Source organism: Danio aesculapii, chromosome 16 (genome assembly GCF_903798145.1).
Source record: "Danio aesculapii chromosome 16, fDanAes4.1, whole genome shotgun sequence".
In the NCBI taxonomy this organism is placed as follows: Eukaryota; Metazoa; Chordata; class Actinopteri; order Cypriniformes; family Danionidae; genus Danio; species Danio aesculapii.
The window spans coordinates 15,618,719-15,633,447 of record NC_079450.1 but is presented as its reverse complement, the minus strand read 5'-3'; the positions used below and the strand labels follow the sequence as shown (position 1 = coordinate 15,633,447).

Sequence of the window (14,729 nt, the reverse complement as noted above, 5' to 3'; positions counted from 1 at the left end):
TGATGGTATTAACCACCGCCAACGGTAGGTTACCTAAGTCTTCCTCGATGCGTCTAGGGACCACACGTGGAGGTTCCACAGATCTGGGCGAGGGTGCCAGATGGTGCCCTGTCCCTGAGAGAGTAGGTTCTCTCTCAAGGGATCCGCCAGGGGAGGGCCGTCGCGAGGAGGGAGAGTTCTGACATCCAGGTCCGGTTGGGCCAGAGAGGCGCAACCAGCAAGACCTGCTCCTCGTCCTCCCTGACCTTGCACAGTAACTGCGCAAGTAGGCTCACTGGGGAAACGCAAATTATCGCATACCCTGAGGCCAGCTGTGGGCCAGTGCATCCGTGCTGAGAGAGCACTCTGTCATAGAAAAAAAACACTGGCAATAAGCGTTCTCGGGGGAAGCAACAGAGCGATCTGGTCTTCCCCGGATCGCGCCCATTTCAGCTGAACAGACTCGGGGTGGAGCCGCCATCTCCCGGGGTAAGGAGCTGCCGTGAGAGCCCGTCGGCCGCACGGTTGAGCCCGCCCGGAATGTGAACAGCACGCAGTGACTTCAACCGCGTATGACTCCAGAGGAGCAGACGGCGAGCGAGCTGAGACATGCGGCGGGAGCGTATACCCCCCATACGGTTGATATACGACCGTCGCCGTGCTGTCCGTCCTGACCAGCACGTGTTGCCCCTCAGCACCGGTAAAAAGCGGCGCAGGGCGAGAAACACTGCCAACAGCTCCAGGCAGTTGATATGCCAATGCAGCTGGGTTCCCTTCCAAAGGTCCGCAGCAGCATGCCCGCAACACACGGCCCCCCAACCCGTACTGGAAGCATCTGTCGAAACGACAACATGCCTGGACGCCTGACCTAAGGGCACTCCGGCCCGTAGGAAGGAGGGGTCCCTCCAGGGGGTGAGGGCGCGGGGACACAGCGCAGTGACAGTCACTCGGTGTGGGCCCGCGTGCCATGCGCGTCTGGGGACCCGATCGTGAAGCCAATGCTGTAGTGGTCTCATATGGAGCAATCCGAGCGGCGTGACCGCGGCTGCGGATGCCATATGCCCCAGGAGCCTCTGAAATAATTCAGGGGGACCACTCTTTTCCTGTCGAACTCTCTCAGACAGTTCAGCATTACCTCGGCGCGCTCCCGTGAGAGGCGCGCCTCCATAGTGATCGAGTCCAGCTCCAGCCCGAGAAAGGAGATGCTCTGCACGGGGGCGAGCCTGCTTTTTCTCGGTTGACCTGAAACCCCAACAGGTGGAGGTGCCGGAGCACCTTGTCTCTGTGCACAATCAACTGCTCCGAGTGTGGGCTAAAATCAGCCAGTCGTCGAGATAGTTGAGTATGCGGATGCCCGCGAGCCGAAGGGGCGCGAGGGCACCCTCCGCGAGCTTGGTGAAGACCCGCGGAGACAGAGAGAGCCCGAAAGGGAGGACCTTGTACTGCCATGCTCGACCTTCGAACGCAAACCGCAGAAACTGCCGGTGGCGTGGAAGTATGGAGATATGGAAATACGCGTCCTTCAGATCTATTGCTGCAAACCAATCCTGAGGACGGACGCATCGGATGATGCGCTTCTGCGTAAGCATTGTGAAGCGCAGCTTGTGAAGGCAGCGGTTCAAAACGCGCAGATCTAGGATTGGCCGTAGCCCACCGCTCTTTTTGGGCACGATGAAGTACGGGCTGTAGAACCCGCTCTCCATCTCGGCTGGAGGGACCGGCTCGATTGCATCCTTCGCCAGGAGGACCGCAATCTCCCCTCGCAAGACAGGGGCGGACGCAGGGCTGACCCTGGTGTAATATACGCCCGTGAACCTGGGAGGCCGTTTCGCGAACTGAATCGCATAGCCGAGTCTGATCGTACGGATGAGCCACCGCGATGGGCTGGCCCGCGCTAACCAGGCAGGCAGCGCCCTCGCAAGTGGCCCCCCCCGCGCGATCGCTGACGTGCCAGTGGTGGGGCAGCGTGGAGTGAGTGGGCTTGCCCGGGAAGCGCTGGGGTCCCACGGGAGAGCAGGAGACGAGAGACTCGCTCTCGTCTCGCACCCAAACTCCAGGAGGGGCTGAGGGGGAGAGAAAGGAGACCGTTCTCTCGCGCTCCGTGAGCCCTTGGCGAAATGCACCGATCCTGCGAGCTGGAAGGCATAGCGTCCCAGACTGGCAGTGTTCGGGCTGTCACATCCGGGGAAGGAGAAAAAAGCTCTTTCATTGGGTTTTGAGTGGCGTTGAAAAACGCCTTTGATGTTATTTGTTGAGCCCGGCCCCCCACCGGGGAAAGAGCAAGTTCTCTCTTCTCCGGATGGCCCGTCTCAGGGACGCTTCGCGGTCCGTTTACCGGACTTAACGGCGCCCTGGGGCGGGGGCGCTGGCTGCCTGCGGGATGCTCGGCGCGGCCGCTTGGCCGGAGGCGGGCGGGGGCACCGGAGCAGGTCTTGAAGCCGCAGGCGGGCGCCCTCGGCGAGGAGCAGCGGAGGTGGATGGCTCGGCGGGGGAGCGGTCTTACGTACCCGCCGATAGATGACTTTGCCCATCGCATCCGACTGCTCTCTCACCGCGGTGAACTCCTGGTGTGAACTCACCCACGGTGTCGCCGAACAGGCCAGCCTGGGATATGGGCGAGTCAAGAAAGCGAACTTTGTCAACTTCGCGCATATCTGCCAGGTTAAGCCAGAGGTGGCGTTCCTGGACCACTAGTGTGGCCATCGTCCTTCCCAGGGCACACGCCGCTGACTTGGTGGTACGCAGAGCATAGTCAGTTGCGGTGGGAAGCTCATGGAGCAGGCCTGGGTCGGAACCACCCTCGTGCAGCTGGGCCAGCGCCTGCGCTTGGTAGCGCTGGTAGGTGGCCATAGCGTGCAAGGCGGAAGCAGCCTGGCCCGCAGCTTTGTAGGCTCTGGCTCCGAGGGAGGCAGAAGACCTACATGCTTTGGACGGGAGCTGAGGCGGACCCCGCCAGGAAGAGGCGCCACGCGGACATAAATTGACCGCAATGGCGCGATCTGAGGAATCGCCTCATACCCCCTGGCTGCTCCACCATCGAGCGTGGTGAGGGCGGAGGCGCACGCAGATCGGGCAGAGAAAGGTGCCCTCCAAGACTGCGTGAGCCTACTGTGCACTTCCGGGAAGAAGGGGACGGGAGGTCTAGAAGGCTTCGCCCTCTTAGCATCCTCCACGTAGCACCCATCTAGTCGGTCCGGCCGCGGAGCTGGGGGATAAACCATCTCCAACCCCACGGCCGAAGCAGCCCGAGAAAGCACGGCTAGCATATCCGCTTCTGGATCCGTGACCGCGCTCGCCACCCCAGAGGGAGGGAGCGGGTCCGGATCCTCGTCGGATAGTGATAGCCCACCCTCCGATGCAATGATGGACATCTGGGCCTCGGTGTCATCAAGCGAGAGGGCGACCATCCCTGAGGATGGAGCGCTTCTCTCGCTCAAAGCTTGGATGGAGCGCGCTGAGGAGTGGGAGGTCCGCGAGCCCGAGGGCGGCGGATTTACTCCTACTGTGACCCTCAGATCTGCCCGAGTGCCAACCGCAGAGCGGGGGACAACTGGGGTGGGTCGCCCTTTTGCAAGGGCGAGCCGCGATCTTAGCTGCGCAACAGACATGACGTCGCAATGACGGCATGAACTGCCCGCGAGCACCGCATTGACGTGCTGGACCCCCAGACATGCCACACAGTGCTCGTGCCCATCATCCGGGGACAGGGAACCACCACATCCAGAAACGCACGGCCGGAACGACATCTTTAAAAAGACGCGCTGCTCGGCCGTGTTGCTCTTTTAGGAAACTTGTTTCCTTATACCAGCCGCTCTTTGAGGACCGGAGCCAAAGAACGCCAGGCAAGGGCGAAGAACCCAGCTCGACCGACTGCCGATGCGTATACACGCTCTGGACCGGGAGAACTGCGTCTCGAACTCTCTCTGCAGTACAGCTTGGAGAAACCCTCAGTAACTCTCTCAGAAACTCGCGAAAGGCTCTGAAAGCGAAAGGATGTCGAGCATGGCACTCGCTGCGTCTTTATAGGATGACTGATTGTCATTGACGCCAGCTGTGCACGCTGACGCTGCCAACTCATTGGCATTTCATTGGCCCGTTTTTATACTCTTTCAGATGATTGGATTCTGACGAAATCCCCATAGTGGAAGTTTCCACATAGCATTGGAGTTCCCCATCCGAAGGGGAACTATCTACTTCGGAGATCTCCCCCCCCCCCCCTCCTCTCTCTCTGGGTAAGGATGAAATATAAATTCATATCACAAGACATTTCCAAAGGCACTAAGGCGAGGATCCTGCTTTTCAGATCCTCACTCGACAGCCTCAGAGCACCACAGGGCTCTGTCCTCTCGTCCCCCTCCATTTACAGTATGTGCTGAAAGAGATTTATATGGAGAAACGAGGTCCACTGGGAAATAGTGAGATAACAGCATGTAAAAATGACCAGAATGATGTTTCATGACTTTTTTAAGGGGAAAGTATCTAAATTTAAACCTCAGCATCTTTACCAACTAACAATCGCATCACAAAGAAATAAGATGAATGCTTAACACCCAAACAACACTACATTAAAATAAAACCATAAACTGTGAAGAAATGATCCTGTTCTTTTTATGAACCATTTTATGAAGTAAAGAATGCTAACAACTCAGAAAATCACAAATCTGAAGCATTGCCCACACTGTAATAAATAAATCTGTAAAATGTACGGTAAGAAACTGTCAGCTGTGTTTGCCAGTGTTTCACTGTTAAAAATACAGTAAAAACCATAAAAGTAATTTCTCATTTTTACAGTAAACTACTGTATTTCATTAATTTATAGATGCAATATGTCTGTATTTTGAATTACCAACATCTACACATCTTTTGTTACACAGATAGACACGTTAACACAGCCATATGCAGGTGGTGAAGAGAAAGTTACATAATGAACCAATGCTTATCACAAACTACTTTTCCCACAAGTAGAAAAGTGTATCAGTGTATAGGAGGTGCTCAGTGTCATTCACACAGCTACTAAACACCAGTATTGTAACCCGCATAAAATTAGTCATGAAATAGTCATGAAGTCATGAAATAAACATTGTTATCAACATTAGATGCAACATAAATCTCTAATGTACATAACTGATGGGGAAACAACTAAAAAGATCCATATTAATGTCAACAAAAGCATGGAAAGTCAATGGGAGTTCATGGGAAAAGTTTATGGGAAAGTCAATTTACGGTTATTTACAGTTATTCGCTGTATATATTAAGGAAACATACTGTACTCAGGTTATGGATTTTTACTGTAGCATTTTTACAGTTTTTTTACCGTTGAAATCTTGGCCATTTTTTACAGTGCAGTACCATATTTTTCAAGCTGGATCACTCTCTGTTTTTGGAACTTCTGTTCGAATTTTTGGAGAAAGATTATTGTATTATATTAGTGTTAGTGGATGAACAAATTAGACACTGGGGCTAAAGAAAATCCAAGGAAAGAGAAATAAACCTCCTTTATTTTAGTTCCATGACAAAGTATCTTTCATCACCAAACCTGTATTTAAATTTATTTTGAAATAATAATAATAATAATAATATAATAATAATAATAATAATAATAATAATAATAATAATAATTTGCACAATTTACACTATTTGATTTAAATTTCATATTTTTATGTATTATATTTTATTTCTAATATTTTTATTTCATTTTGCAATAACATGAACTTCAAATAGGTTTTCAGAATGACCAAAAAGCATTTCAAATCATCCTTAAAAAATTATTTTTAATTACAATAAATTTACAATTACGGGCATCATGGTGATGCAGTGCGTAGCACAATCACCTCCAGCAAGAAGGTCGCTGGTTCGAGGTTGGTCTGGGTCTGGGCTGGGTCAGTTGCATTTCTGTGTGGAGTTTGCATGTTTTCCCCATGTTCGTGTGGGTTTCTTCCAGGTGATCCAGTTTCCGCCACAAGTCCAAAGACATGCACTATAGGTGAATTTGGTAAGCTAAATTGGCCATAGTGTATGAGTGTGTATGGATGTTGCATGGGTTGCAGCTGGAAGGGCATCCGCTGTGTAAAACATATGCTGGATAAGTTGACGGTTCATTCTGCTGTGGTGACTCCAAATTAATAGAGGGACTAAGCCGGAAAGAAAATGAATGAAAATTACAATTAAAAAATTACAAATTTTAAATTACGAAAAGTACAAATATTTTTATACAATCCTATTTGCTCAAATAATAGTTATCTGTAATACTGTTATCAAGACTTTCAGTGAAAAGAAAAAAAAAATGGTTTGAGACTGTGACAACGGCAGCCAGAATAGAGAAAAAAGTCATTTTTACTGTCCCGCCCATACACACTGGAAACACAAATGCAGATTATATAGTGCAGTGATTCTCACTAGTGGGCCTCAACGATCCTGCAGGTGGGCCGCGAGATGGGCCCCTCAAAATTAACTTAAATATTATGCTATAATTATTTTATTCATTATTAAATATGTCATATTAAAATGATCAAAGTAATGGCAATTTCCATTTTCTGCGATCAGTTACTTCGGACCCTGTGCAAAACAGCCTCATTGTTAAATATAGACATAACTGTGTACAAGGACTACATTCTCAGTTGGGTAAAGCAAACCGTCACGCAAATGTAAAGGTAACGATGATTAGAGTAATAATAACTATTTCGAGAGTGCCTCACATCTGCGACCTGCACAAGTCCATTAATTTACAAACTATGAGTGCTCTCTTTGAGTGAACACATTAAAATATCCGCATAATTTTCCAAATAAATGTCCTGCGAGTGTTTTATAATGGACACGTGCCCGTACAGGAGGATCTAGCGTGGCTCGGTGGTGTTTCAGTTCACTGTTCCTGTGAGCGAATAATATCCAGCTGCAAACCCAACTGCCTTCAGATAGATGTGTTTCAACAAATTTAGAGTGTTGTTACTGTATTTGAATTTTTGGTTTATTTTGAATGGATATGAATAGTAGATCAACAGATAAATAGTAGTCAGTCGAATTCAAAAACAACAGCTGTTTTTTTGCCATCTCCTGTTGTCCTATCAGGTTCATTTATTGAAGAATACTCTGCAGTTGTAAAGAAAACTGGTCAAAAATTAAAAATCTGATAATATCAATCCATGTGTCTTTTAAAAAATAATATCAATAATAAGTAATTATGTGTATATATATATATATATATATATATATATATATATATATAAAATATATATATATATAAAAAATATATATATATATATATATGCTGTAGAAAAATAAGAGAAAATAAGCAGTTTTTTATACAATCAGTTAAGGAGAAAATGTCAGAGAGTTGGACCTTTAAAATATTTTCGCTGAAGGAGGTGGGCCTCAAAGTGAAAAAGGTTGAGAACCCCTGATATAATATACAAGATAATCACATTTCATGACTCGATCGGTACTCGCCAATGTGGCCGATCTCATGGACCGATTGCAGGTGTTTTTTTGAGTTTAAAAGCAGATGAAGATGAACAAGCGCTCCCATATATTATTCATAGCCTAAGCTGATGTAAAATGAATGAATGAATTGTTTTCTGTAAAGCTGCTTTTGGCCATGACATGTTCACACCTAAATGGTTATAAGAGACGTTTTTAAGGTATTATATGCAGCATTCTTGATTTGTTCTCCTAGGTAAAGCGAGATCTTCCCTTAAGGATCATACATAGAGGGAAAATTTGCTTAATGCATTACAAAGCTTGAAGCATTAGAATGTGGACTCTGTATCGCCCGATAGCCATGACAAGGAATTGTTACTCGGTATCGGCTGCAAAAATCCTGACCAGAGCTTCCCTAGTACATACGTTTTTTTTTTACTGTAATATAAAAATATTTCAAGGATTTAAGATAGTGATGACCATTAACAAGTCATAACAGTCTTGTGAAAAGGGTCCATAGGGTCTTTTTGTTCAAAAGTCCTCTTTCAAACTTTAGCTGAGCAGAAATCACTAATGATATCTTTGAATCCGTGCTTAAATTTCCAAAAATGTTGGCCTTGTGAGTCAATTGCAGCAGGCTAGCATAAAATTTCCCTGTAGTTTGATCAGATATGCTGTCTGATGAAAGAACCAGCAGCAATATTTCATTTTGCCCTGGACTGTTACTGTCATTTTTATCTAAAGGAGGCAAAGTAACATTCATAAAAACGTTTGCTTTTTAATAACTGGTTCAGTTAGACTTAAGCCATTGCTGCCTGTATTGATAACTGTGTGTAGACTGTTTAATTTGGTCGCACACTGTCTTTGTTACATTATACAGGAAGGAGTGCTCAGTTGTGGGCCTGAGACATTGCTTCACTTGTGAGTTCTTTCAGTGGGATTCCGGTTATTATAGCTTTATTATTTCTTAATCAGTGACGATACTGTTTCAGTGATTATATTTGTTATACGACAAGTTTTGTTAGCCTACCTTTGATCAAGGAGTTTTTACAGTTATAGTACAGCTGAAAAAAAGACTGTCCTGGAAAAAAATAGATATTTGGCCACCCTATTGGGGGCTAAACCAGGGCAATTCAAAGTTTTTACTGGGCTATAGCCACCCCTATCCCTGGTGCAGTGCCATCATTGTTTTAAACGGAATACTTCACTTTCACAATTAAAAGCTCACCGAAAATAGGCGTTTCCTATCAGGGGTCAGGTTAATTGTCCAGCCTATCAAGAGCCCCCTCCTTTCGTGGACCTTCTGTTTATTGACTGAACTTGCGTTATTTTCGTGAGATCAGGCTGGACATACAGTAGTCAACATTTAACTAGATCATCGCCTTACATCAAAGTTGTCCATAACTATTTAACAACACCCTTTTCGTCTCAGGACAATTTTGATTGTTATTTTTTTTATCCATTTCAAATGTAAACATGAGATTGACAGGCGGATCACTGCAGAGGCAGCAGTAATGCAGTCGATGTACATGTCTGTTGTGGTAAAGAAGGAGCTGAGCCGAAAGGCATAGCTTTCGATTTACCGGTCAATCTATGTTCCTACTCTCACCTATGGTCATGAGCTTTGAGTCATGACTAAAAGGACAAGATCTCGGATACAAGTGGCTGAAATTAGTTTCCTTTGTAGGGTGGCAGGGCGCACCCTTATAGATAGGATAAGGAGCTCTGTTACCCGGGAGGAGCTCGGAGTAGAGCCTCAACATCGAAGAATCAGCTGAGGTGGCTCAGGCATCTGTTTCAGATGCCTCCTGAACGCCTATCTAAGGAGGTGTTCCAGGCATGCTCACCAGCAGGAGGCCTCGGGAAGACCCAGGACATGCTGGAGGGACTATGTCTCTCAGCTAGCTGAGAACACTTCGGGCCCCCGCGGAGGAGTTAGAGGAAGTATCTCGGGAGAGGGAGTCTGGGGTTCTCTCCTAAGACTGCTGCCCCCGCAACCCGGCCCTGGAAAAGCAGATGAAAAATGAATGAATGAATGAATGAATGATGAATAAATATTTATATGGTGTTATTTCAGCAATTGCACTGTGCAGTTGTCAGAAACAGAACCAAAAAATGATAAATTCATTCATTCATTCATTCATTCATTTTCCTTTGGCTTAGTTCCATGTTTATCAGGGGTCGCCACAGCGGAATGAACCACCAACTGTTCGAGCATATGTTTTACGCAGCGGATGCCCTTCCAGCCTCAACCCAGTACTGGGAAACACCCATACACTTCACATTCACACACACTAATACACTATGGCCAATTTAATTCATGTAATTGCTTACAGTGCATGTTTTTGGACTGTGGGGGAAAATGGAGCACCTGGAGGAAACCCACACAACACAGGGAGAACATGCAAATTTTACACAGAAATGCCTACTGGCCCAGCCGAGACTCGAATCAGTGACCTTCTTGATGTGAGGCGACAGTGCTCACAGTGAAAACACTGAGCCACCGTGTTGCCCATGATACATTCTTAATTTAAAAATCTTTTAATAATTTAAATCTTGTACAAGAACTATGACAAATAATGCACGTTTTATCAATATTTCAGAAACCACAATTGTAGTGTTCGAATTTTGCAGTGATTGGATGCGGATGGTTGTTGAGAGTGGATGCGGTGGACACGGTGAAAAGTGATGCGTTGTACGGTTTCTGCTGGCAGTTTGAGTTGTTTAGTCCTTGATTAATTTTTCGGGGTCGTCTGGGGTTTGATCTGGGATGCCTGTGAAAACTAGGGTGCGTGCTTGTAAGTCCAAAAAGGTTTCTTTCATTGATTTTTTTCTGTGACAATGGAAGTAAGCTGGGTGGAAAGTGCGTGAACAGAGTCCTTTAAGAAGTTGTTTTCTTTAGTGAGAGTGTCAATCTGTCCTTGACTGAATTCTAAGCTGTGATGGAGTTCTTGAAATTCCTTGTGAGTGATTTCTATGAGTGCGATTCTTGTGTCGAGTGTGGAAAGTTTATTTTCAATTGAGCGTAATATATCGCTTACCTTAGTGCAACAGGATTAAGATGGTGGTGTTGGATTCATACAATCGGAATGAGGTCTCTTGGAATTTGGATTGGAATTTCCTTACCTTGGTGATCTGGCCAGTTGTATTGGTATAGTCTGATTGTAGATGGGTGGATGTACGTGGAGAAAAGTGGAAAAACAAGAAAAAAACAGGGAAAAAACACTAAAGTTTTATTTGTTGTCTAGCAGACGGACACCGCCATTTTGAATCCCGCACTAGGGCTTGTGGGTTCTCGCGTTACTCAGCCATGCACTGAGTGCATCAGGGGGCAGAAACTCTTATGCTATCCTAATCTGATCCTAATCCTCTTTTGAATTTATTGGTGCTACATATGTTGCCGGAATTGAAATTAATGGTGCTTTAAAAAGTCCTTGAAAGTCCTTGAATCTGCTGTTTATGAAAGAGTGGGAATCCTGTCCTTGTTTTCTTATTGTGTGACATTGCTTAAAACTTCAAAATTCTCATAAGAAACAAAAGTGTTTTTTTTTTTGCACTTGAGTTCTTAGAGCTAATTGGGGCTGTGCAATTTTTAGTCTGCAAAACTGCAAAAATGAGTTCAGAAAATTCTTTCCAGTGCCTCACTTGACAGTGCCTGAACACCACAGGGCTCTGTCCTCTTCCCCCCTCTATTTACAGTATGTGTGAAGGAGATTTATGAAGAGAAACGAGGTCCACCTGGGAAACTCTGAAACAACAGCATATTTGCAAAGTACGAATACAGAGGCGGACAAATGACTGAAAAACAATAAAGGTACAATGAAGGGAAAGAGAGAGAACAATCTCATTTGCCAATCGGCTACAGGCACTAGCTGTTAATTTAAGGGCTGTGTGTTTCCTCACACACTCACCTCATCGTGTATGTGCCACTGAGAGACTCGTAAAGCAGCCTGTTGGGAATTGAGCTCTTCAGTCTGTGCTCTCAACCCTACGAGAACACAAGCGGCAGAGAAACGGGAAGAACGGGGTCACTGTGCCGCTTAACAGCAAGAGGATAAGCTAAAATAGAGATATCCTCAAACAATGTATGCATCTCCTTGGCTTTTAGCGCTCTGATTGTTTGTGTTTTTTTCAGTAGGGCAAGACACAAACTATAATGCTAATTGCAAATTGAGATCTTTGCTGATTGCTAGTTATGCAAACGAGTTCAGAAAACCCATCTTCACCAAAAGCTCTAATGTGACAGTGTGCATTAATTTTGATTATGTAACCGCACGGCTAGGCCTGACATGATAATTGGTATTGATTCATTGCAAAATATTTATTCATGACCCTGTTAATTTTTGGTGACAACTAATTGGCCAGACTGTAAAAAAGCTGCTAATTAGCTTGTGATTCATGGGTGTTTTCTGTTGATTCAGTATATTCTGTTTACTTATTACTCTTCTTCTACACACACACATTGGTGATTCTAGAGAAATATTGCGTCTCAAAGATAAACCTATTATTTTTCAAACAAAAACTTTAATCAAACAGTTTTGAATAATAAAAATTATATCCAAAAATAATATTTGGTATGTGTATTGAGGGACCTTTTCTCTTGAAAATAACTGAGGACCTCCCACTGTTTATGCATTTAGGCTCTCATTTTTTGACAAGCAGAACTGACGTGCTACAATCAAAACTCGGGAATGAACAGACCAACTACATTTAATAGATTTTTTGTGTCTGTCCCTATGTTCTGATCTTCTCTGTTACTGTAATTCATTTATGAAAAGGTATATAATCTGATGTCACTTCACCTGGCCTATTCATCTCTCATTAATATGTACAAAATGTTTAGGATAGAGGATATTGGTAGATTAATTATTTGTCGATTCTGTTATTGTGCATTTCTCATTCACTTTTTTAGAACAATAACATGCAAGTTTTTTTAGACATGGCATTTGGTGTCTGGTTTGAGGTTAGCATCTTGAGCAAAAGCACAAAATGGTGAAAAATTCTGTTATTGTCAACTCTGTTAGTGGTTTGAAAAGTTTAACCCTAGTTTAAACAACCTTACATCACCTTAACAACACTTACAACTTTTTTTCACATTAATAATAGGTTCAGTTACCGCAAATTATTAATCAGTTTATCATTCAGTTTAAGGAAAATTAATGTGTTCATATATACTTTTTGTGCGTGTTTTATATTAATTGAAGAGGATTTGGTCAACTCTGTTACTGTATATCAGTTATAAAAATGTATATAAAGCTGATGTCACTTCCTCTGGCCTAAAACTCTCGAAAGCATGAGGCATGTCATTTATTCTCCTCTCATTAATATGTACAAAATGTTTAGGATATAGTATAATAGTAGATTAATTATTTGTGGCAACATCCGTTGTTGTGAATTTCTCGTTCACTTTTGAAAACAATAACATGATGGAAATGCATCAACTCTGTTTTAGACATGCCATGTGGTGTCTGGTTTAAGTTTAGCATCTTAGTTAAAGCACAAAATGGTGGAAAATTTTCAACTGTGTTAGTGGTTTAATAGGTTTAACACTACTTTAAACAACTGTTCATAACAGAATCGATTGTTCTCTATCACATTTAAGCATTTTAACATTTACATTTACATTTACATTTAGTCATTTAGCAGACGCTTTTATCCAAAGCAACTTACAAATGAGGACAATGAAGCAGTTTACACAACTATAAGAGCAGCAGTGAACAAGTGCTATAGACAGTTCAGGTGTGTAAAGTCTAAGAAGCTGAGCATTAGTACATTTTTATTTTTATTTTATTTTTTTGTGAGAGAGTACAGTTATTTTGCGTTGTTTTACTTTAATAATAGTTCAGTTTATGTAAATTGTTCATCTCTTGTATATCTTTCCAGTTAAGGAAAATGAATGTGACACACTGTTCACATCACCGGCACTGTATTAGGTGCACCTTACTAGTGTAAGGTTGGACCCACTTTTGCCTTCAGAACTGCCTTAATCCTTCGTGGCATAGAGTCAACAAGGTACTGGAAATATTCCTCAGAGATTTTGGTCCATATTGACATGATACATCACGCAGTTGCTGCAGAGATTTGTCGGCTGCACATGCCATAATGTGAATCTAGCGTTCTAAAAACACACCAATCCCAAATGTGCTCTTGAATTGAATTCTGGTGATTGTGGAGGCCATTTGAGTACAGTGGGTACAATTCATTGTCATGTTCAAGAAACCAGTTGAGATGATTCGCACTTTATGACATGGCGTGTTATCCTGCTGGAAGTACCATCAGAAGATGGGTACACTGTGGTCATAAAGGGATGGACATGGTCAGCAACAATACTCAGGGTAGGCTGTGGCGTTGACACGGTACTCAATTGGTACTAATGGGCCCAAGTGTGCCAAGAAAAATATCTGCCACACATTACAACACCACACTACCGGCCTAAAGCATTAATACAAGGCAGGATGGATCCGGCTTTCATGTTGTTGACACAATTCTGACCCACCATCCGAATGTCGCAGCAGAAATCAAAACTCATCAGACCAGGCAAACGTTTTTCTAATCTTCTATTGTACAATTTGGTGAGCCTGTGCGAATTGAAGCCTCAGTTTCCTGTTCTTAGCTGAGAGGAGTGGTCACCCGGTGTGGTCGTCTACTGCTGTAGCCCATCTGCCTCAAGGTTTGACATTTTGTGCATTCAGAGATGCTCTTCTGCATACCTCGGGTTGTAACGAGTGGTGTCACTGTTGCCTTTCCATCAGCTCGAACCAGTCTGGCCATTCTCCTCTGACCTTTGACATCAGCAAGGCATTTGTGCCCACAAAACTGCCGCTCACTGGATATTTTATTTTTTCTGATCATTCTCTGTAAACTCTAGAGATGGTTGTGCGTGAAAACCCCAGTAGATCAGCGGCTTCTGGAATACTCAGACTAGCTCCTCTGGCACCATCAACCATGTCATCTTTAAAGTCACTTAGTCCCCTTTCTTCCCATTCTGATGCTCAGTTTGAAACCGCAGCAGATCATCTGGACCATGTCTACATGCCTAAAATGCACTGAGTTGCTGCATGGGATTGGCTGATTAGAAATTTGCGTTAACGATCAGTTGGACAGATGTACCTAATAAAGTGTATACTGTTTTTTGTGTTCCATATAGGCCTATTGTTGTGTGTGCAACATTTGTATATTTATAACCACCTCTGAGGAATGTGGGGGGTCGCGAGTCACTGAAATTGTTATTTTGGGGGTCGCAGGCTGAAAAGTTTGGGAGCACCAATAGATAATAGTAAGTGTTTGCTTAAGATTGTTTTCTTGTAAAATATGTGTTTGTGTCTACATGTAGCCTG

The 14,729-nt window shown here is 44.3% G+C and overlaps 1 protein-coding gene across 1 annotated transcript in view; it reads left to right on the top strand.

The window, feature by feature from the left end:
* Positions 1–14,729, top strand: part of nek11 (NIMA-related kinase 11) — a 108,529-nt gene that overhangs the window by 12,717 nt on the left and 81,083 nt on the right.